The following is a 7,486-nucleotide window of genomic DNA, read 5'->3' as shown; positions in this document are numbered from 1 at the left end:
TACCTGGTGGCGAACTGCCTGGGGGCGAACTGCCTTATGGCGAACTGCCTGGTAGTGCTCCCTGGTGGCGAACTGCCTGGTGGGGAACTGCCTTATGGCGAACTGCCTGATGGCGAACTCGTCACTTGACTTGCTCCTAGGCGGTCTACAACTCAGAGGATGGTGGAGCTCCCTGGTGCAGCGCAACCCTACTACCCTCCGCGTGAGGTGATTTTCTCTCCTTTGTAGACGGTGGGAGCTGAGGAACCTGCAAGAACTGAATCAGAGGACCCGGGGGTATTTTCCCGGCGGGGACTCTCCGATGCCTAAGTTAGCATTCTGATTACAGAGGGGTTGGAGACAAATGAGAGAGCTAGAGAGCGGGGGTTACCATCCTTCTTTCTCCCCTTTGGATTTGTGGGTTGGAGTCCTTATATAGTGGTGCCCTCGCGGGTTAGGTGGGTGAAAAGGCTTCAAATGGTAAGACGTCATATCCCGTCAGAACCGGGGTACAGTGATGAACTCCTCGAGGTTGTCAGGCTGGCGCTTGTGCCAGGCGGCCAGGTCGGCGCCTGGGCCAGGTTGTCAGGTCGGCACCTATGTCAGTCGGCGGGTCGGTGTCCGGGCCAGGTTGCTAGGCCGGCACCTGTGTCTGTCGGCGGGTCAGTGTCCGGGCCAGGTTGCCAGGTCAGCGCTTGTGTCCGGGCCAGGTTGTCAGGTCGGCGCCTGTGTCAGTCGGTGGGTCAGTGTCCGAGCCAGGTTGCAAGGTCGGCGCCTGTGTCCGGGCCAGGTTGTCAGGTCGGCACCTGTGTCAGTCGGCAGGTCGGTGTCCGGGCCAGGTTGCCAGGCTGGCGCCTGTGTCCAGGTCAGGTTGTCAGGTCGGCGCCTGTGTCCGGGTCAGGTTGTCAGGTCGGCGCCTATGTCCGAGTCAGGTTGTCAGGTCGGCACCTGTGTCCGGGCCAGATTGCTAGGTCGGCGCCTGTGTCCGGGCCAGGTTGCCAGGTCGGCGCCTGTGGCAGGCTGATCCGGCCAGGTCGTGCGCAGGCCGCGCGCAGGTCGCGCGCATGCCGCACAGGCCGCGTGCAGGTTGCGCCAGTTCAGCCAGACCGGTGCCCGGGGGGACACCAACTTGGTAAGTTGTTGCCTGAGTGCTTGCCTAGTTGTCACGAGGTGCCACGTGTCGCAATTTCACTAGAGGGCCAAATCTGCCCTCATCAATTGCCCCCCACTCCCGAGCTGAGAGTAACTCAGCGAAGGGAGTAGATTTCTTTTGGCCCATAAGTCGACGAGCTAATAAGTTTTGATCCAATTCCTTAGGCTTTGGGAGCTGCCTGTATGTGGCGAGCTGCTAGTAAGACGAGGGGGTCTCCGCCAGTTCAGTAGTGTAGCCCTTAGGCTCTGAGGCAACTTATAGTTCACTTTTGCTGATTTTGTTCCTGCTGAGAAAGCGACTGGATATTTAGCAATAGTGTGGCCCGCAAGCTTCGGGAGTGACTCGTAGTCTACCCTTTTTTTACTTTTGCTCGTGTCGGAGAGGCGACCGGGCCTTAAGCAGTAATGTGGCCCGTAGGCTTTGGGAGTGACTCGTAGTCTACTCTTTTTTGACTTTCCCGTGCCGAAGAGGCGACCGGGTCTTAAGCAGTAATGTGGCCCGTAGGCTTTTTGGGAGTGACTCGTAGTCTACTCTTTTTTGACTTTTGCCCGTGTCGGAGAGGCGACCGGGTCTTAAGCAGTAATGTGGCTCGTAGGCTTTTGGGAGTGACTCGTAGTCTACTCTTTTTTGACTTTTGACCGTGCCGTAGAGGCGACCGGGTCTTAAGCAGTAATGTGGCCCGTAGGCTTTTGGGAGTGACTCATAACTTTTGCCCGTGTCGGAGAGGCGACCGGGTCTTAATCCGTAATGTGGCCCGTAGGCTTTTGGGAGTGACTCGTAGTCTACTCTTTTTTGACTTTGCCAGTGCCGGAGAGGCGACCGGGTCTTAAGCAGTAATGTGGCCCGTAGGCTTTGCCTGTGAGGTGTCGAGCTATGATTGTGCTGCATCAGCTTCGTAATGCCAATCACCCACTCCTACAAGAAGCTACTAGGAGCTCGACCTTCGGGGGCAGCACTACTAACTTTAGGTTGCCAGCTCACACGGGAGCCTTGAAAGGCTCGACCGGTAAGGGCGCCTATGTAGTCTGTTGGCCGTCAACTCCCGCGGAAGCCACGAAGAGCTCATCTTTGTAGGGGGACCTTGCGGAGAGGACTGACGAGGTATTATCTGAATTGAAAGTAAGGTTGGTAGAGCTACTTAGTCTGTTATCCCCCTGCATAGTTTTTGAGTTCATAAAAAATGTAAACTATAAAGTGATGGCTTCAAAAAAGTGAGGACTTAGCTTTGGTAAGATGAGAACTTAGCTTTTGTAGGATGAGAACTTAGCTTTTCGTAGCGTTTCCCACAGACGGTGCCAATTGATGTAACCGTTTTTGGTCACGTACCATTTTTTGTGATGTATAAATTTTTTGGCTAAGTACCTCGTTGTTTGACCCGGTGGTGACGTGCCTTGGTGATGAGCTACTTGGTGGCGAACTCCCTGGGGGAGAACTACTTGGTGACGAACTGTTTGGTGGCGAACTACCCAGTGGCGAGCTCCCTGGTGGAGAGCTACTTGGTGACGAACTGCCGAGTGGCAAACTGCCTGGTGGTGCTCCCTGGTGGCGAACTGCCTGGTGGCGAACTCCCTGGTGGCGAACTGCCTGATGGCGAACTGCCCGGTGGCGAGCTGCCTGGTGGCGAACTGCCTGGTAGTGCTCCCTGGTGGCGAACTGCCTGATGGTGAACTGCCTGGTGGCGAACTGCTTGATGGTGAACTGCCTGGTAGTGCTCCCTGGTGGCGAACTGCCTGGTGGCGAACTGCCTGGTGGCGAGCTACCTGGTGGCGAACTGCCTGGGGGCGAACTGCCTGGTGGCGAACTGCCTGATGGCGTACTGCCTGGTAGTGCTCCCTGGTGGCGAACTGCCTGGTGGTGAACTCCCTGGTGGCGAACTGCCTTATGGCAAACTGCCTGATGGCGAACTCGTCACTTGACTTGCTCCTAGGCGGTCTACAACTCAGAGGATGGTGGAGCTCCCTGGTGCAACGCAACCCGACTACCCTCTGCGTGAGGTGATTTTCTCTCCTTTGTAGACGGTGGGAGCTGAGGAACCTGCAAGAACTGAATCAGAGGACCCGGGGGTATTTTCCCGGCGGGGACTCTCCGATGCCTAAGTTAGCATTCTGATTACAGAGGGCTTGGAGACAAATGAGAGAGCTAGAGAGCGGGGGTTACCATCCTTTTTTCTCCCCTCTGGATTTGGGGATCGGAGTCCTTATATAGTGGTGCCCTCGCGGGTTAGGTGGGTGAAAAGCCTTCAAATGGTAAGACGTCATATCCCGTCAGAACCGGGGTACGGTGATGGCTCCTCGAGGTTGTCAGGCTGGCGCTTGTGCCAGGCGGCCAGGTTGGCGCCTGGGCCAGGTTGTCAGGTCGGCGCCTATGTCAGTCGACGGGTCGGTGTCCGGGCCAGGTTGCCAGGCCGGCGCCTGTGTCTGTCGGCGGGTCGGTGTCCAGGCCAGGTTGCCAGGTCGGCGCCTGTGTCTGGGCCAGGTTGTCAGGTCGGCGCCTGTGTCAGTCGGCGGGTCGGTGTCCGGGCCAGGTTGCCCGGTCGGCGCCTGTGTCCGGGCCAAGTTGTCAGGTCGGCGCCTGTGTCAGTCGGCGGGTCGGTGTCCGGGCTAGGTTGCCAGGCCGGCGCCTGTGTCCGGGTCAGGTTGTCAAGTCGGCGTCTGTGTCCGGGTCAGGTTGTCAGGTCGGCGCCTGTGTCCGGGTCAGGTTGTCAGGTCGGCACCTGTGTCCGGGCCAGATTGCTAGGTCGGCGCCTGTGTCCGGGCCAGGTTGCTAGGTCGGTGCCTGAGGCAGGCTGATCCGGCCAGGTCGCGCAGGCCGCGCGCAGGTCGCGCCAGGTCACGCAGGCTGCACAGGTCGCACGCAGGCCGTGCGCAGGCCGCACCAGGTCACGCGCAGGCCGCGCGGGCCGCGCCAGGCCGCGTGCAAGCCGCCCGTGGGCCGCGTGCAGGTCGCGCCAGGCCAGCCAGACCGGTGCCCGGGGGGGATACCAACTTGGTAAGTTGTTGCCTGGGTGCTTGCCTAGTTGTCACGAGGTGCCACGTGTCGCAATTTCATTGGAGGGCCAAATCTGCCCTCATCATATATGATTACCAGGGAGTACTGCTGGTATCACATAAAGAGAAATAAGGATTGGGGTTTTTTATTAGGAGGTCAGAATGGTCATTTCTTCAAATGTGAGAATATCATTCTATCAAGAATGGGATTCGGAATCCCATTTTAACTAACTCAAGTTTGCAATCAAAATGGACCATTCTAATTCCAATTCTAAATCTCTATTCCCATGAACTAAATGGGCCCTTAGTTTCTTTATTCGGAGAATTGCTCAGTTGTTTGGAGAAACAATTTGGATTGTATAGAACTTTATTGTGCAGGACATGTTGGCATGATTTGCTTGGAAAAACAATTTGGGTTGTATAGAACTTTATTGTGCAGGACAAGTTGGCATGGGTATGGGGTAAAAGAGTAAATGCAAACAATATTCTTTTAATTAGAAAGACAAATAAAGAATTAAGTAGAAGTAATATACGCAGGAAGAAACAGGCTAAACAGCCTATGCCACTTTTTTCCAAACAGCCAATCTTTTCTCCTTTTCTTTTTTATGAAAAGAATATTGATTGTAATTACTCTTTTACCCCACATCCATGCTAACTTGCAGTGCAGATGAAGGTAATGCTTGGCACTGATGACGATTCCTCCTTGCTAATTACCCATAAACTGATTTCTGGAATCAGTGATTTTTGAAAAATCATCAAAAATTGTTGTTTGGTATCATCTAAGCCATGTTTGATATTAAAATTGGCTTTGAGTATGTTTGATACTGATTTTCAAAGGCTGATTATTTTTGTGTTAGAGTTATTACTCAATGCCTTGTCAGATGTCATATCATCCTCAAAAAATTGAAATCAGCTAGAAATCATTAAATCACCAAAAAAAAAAAAGTTATCCCTGAAAAGGGCTGACTTCAATAATCGATTTTTGACCAATTTTTTAAAAATCACTAAAATCAACCAACCAAACAGAAATTTCAATGCCGATTCCCCTAATGCCAACATGGCTCCAACATAACAGTGATTTTAAAGAAATCATCATGAATGCCAAACATCACCAAAGTTTCTCTGAATCCCTGCTCTTGCTGTTTATGGCACATTTGAGCTGAGGAGCCGTGCAAACTTTGATGTGTAGGATTGTGATTGGGAGTGCACCTCAGCATGCACCAGGCCAAGTGCAGGATTGTGATTGTAATGGGAGTGCACGGTGAGCACCCCATCGTTTCTAGCAGGTCCAAGTCATGTTTTCACACTGTTCAGCCTAAGGGTTCAATACTGACTGTCTCTTGGTAGGGTTTTCATGCAAATGCCTTCAGTTGATTCAGGTGCGCGCCTCACACCGACCTCATATCATGTCTTGGCCTCACTTCGAAAACACCTCACATACTTGAATTTATTATTCATGGGAGATGTTTCTATTATAAGGGGGGATGTTGCTGTGAGGTTGGTGTGAGATGCATTCTGTGAGGAACAGATCTTAATTCGTTGTGATAACTTCCGCTTAAACAAGATATGGCAAAGCCAATAAAAGAAATGTTTGGTAGAAACCTGGATGGCCAAATGCATGTTTATCATTGTACAGCCATTTGAATTAAAGACATCAAGAGCTAAACCTTTCTGAGGGGAACTGTGGTTATTGAACTAGAGGTTCTACGTTTTATTATATTCAGAGGTCTATTTCTTTCGAGAAAAAGGATGGAAAAGCTTTGTAACGTAAAAAAAAATTAGGGGAGATGTTTGGATAAGCTTTTGGTTCTGGAATTTTTTTTGTTTGGCTTTGGCTTTCTATTTTACTTTTTCATTTGCCGACAACAAATATGAAAACGGGATTGGACAAGGTAAACAAACTCTTGTGTGCAACATAAGATCCAATAAAATGTTGATATATGTACGCTAATTAAGCACAAGCATATTGTAACTACAAACAGCCTATAGTTTGAAAATCTCAGGAGGTGTTTTATAACATTTCTTCTTGCGAGTCCAAAAACAAATCAAAATTATTTATTTGAAAATAGATTGTTTCTTAAAATATAAAAACACAAAAAACATGTTCTTGATTGTATGTGTGTGTTTTTCTTGTTTAATTTTCAAAACTGAAACAGAAACATGTTCTTGAATCTGTGAATCTGCTTTTAGAAACATGTTTTTGCCTGATTATTTGACATCATATTCCACAAATCAAATTTTTATATTAGAAAACATTTTTTTTATTTTAAAAGCCATCATTTTGTTGGTTCCAAAAACATGTATTGTTTTTTAAATCAAAATCAACTTGTTTTTTTTACTTTGAAAATAAAAAGTCAAAAACAGAATTCAAGAACATGTTTTTATTTTTTTTTTGCTGATGTGGAAATTTTAAAAACAAATGAAAACAAAAGCATTCATGTGCAAGGTTCAAAGTATCAGCCCATATCAATCAATACGTATCATTCCGGGACCTCTCCGATATACCCCTATAGTGGGTGTATCGGAGGTCTGACCAGTTCAGGGTGTAGAGGAGACCTAAACCGGCCCCCCTGAACCTGTTTCGAAAAAAAAAATTAAAAAAAAAACGTAAAAGAAAAAGGTATCAATTCGCCCGATACGCCTATACCAGCATTATTGAGTGTATTAATATTTTAAACCTTGATGTGGTAAAAAGCCCCCTTAGTTTTTTACTTTGACTTTCCAAAAGTCTAAAAATAAAAGCTTATTATACAAATCATGGTTCAAAGCATTGACACTGCTATACACAAAAATTGCATATCACGCAATTCAAAGGTCCAATAAATATGTTAAGAGGGGTTCTAGTGCTTAAACATAAAGAACCTCCCTAAATCCCTATATGTAAGACATTACAAAATTCTGAATCTTGCCAAAAGAAGAAAATGAATTGACCAACTTTATTTTTATTTCACTTTTTAGTGTTTAATTTGGACAAGAAAAAGAAAAATCTATGATACCAGAAATGCATTGGTACCGGATGAGTTTTGACCAATCAAAGCAGCACTGAAATTGTGATAAACACCACCTTATTGGTCACCTCTTTTATGATACCACTTAATTGGATGTTAGTTTTCCGGTATCTTTCCAGCATTATACTCGAACCTGATTTTGGAAAACAAAGGTGCATAGGGAAACAAATTGAACTCTATTCAGGTTTCTTTATTAAAATTTAGGTTCCGTTTGTTTTTCGGTAAGTTATTTATCTGGGTAAATGCAATTATTTGGACAATTTTTTTTTTGGGAAACACTAATCCGGGTAAGTGCATTTACCCATACTCTTTTATTTTCTAGGTAAATAAGGTAATGACCATTTTAGCCATAAAAATCC

This window comes from Nelumbo nucifera, chromosome 8 (assembly GCF_055504915.1).
Source record: "Nelumbo nucifera cultivar China Antique chromosome 8, China Antique-T2T, whole genome shotgun sequence".
In the NCBI taxonomy this organism is placed as follows: domain Eukaryota; kingdom Viridiplantae; phylum Streptophyta; class Magnoliopsida; order Proteales; family Nelumbonaceae; genus Nelumbo; species Nelumbo nucifera.
This window is presented reverse-complemented; position numbering follows the sequence as displayed.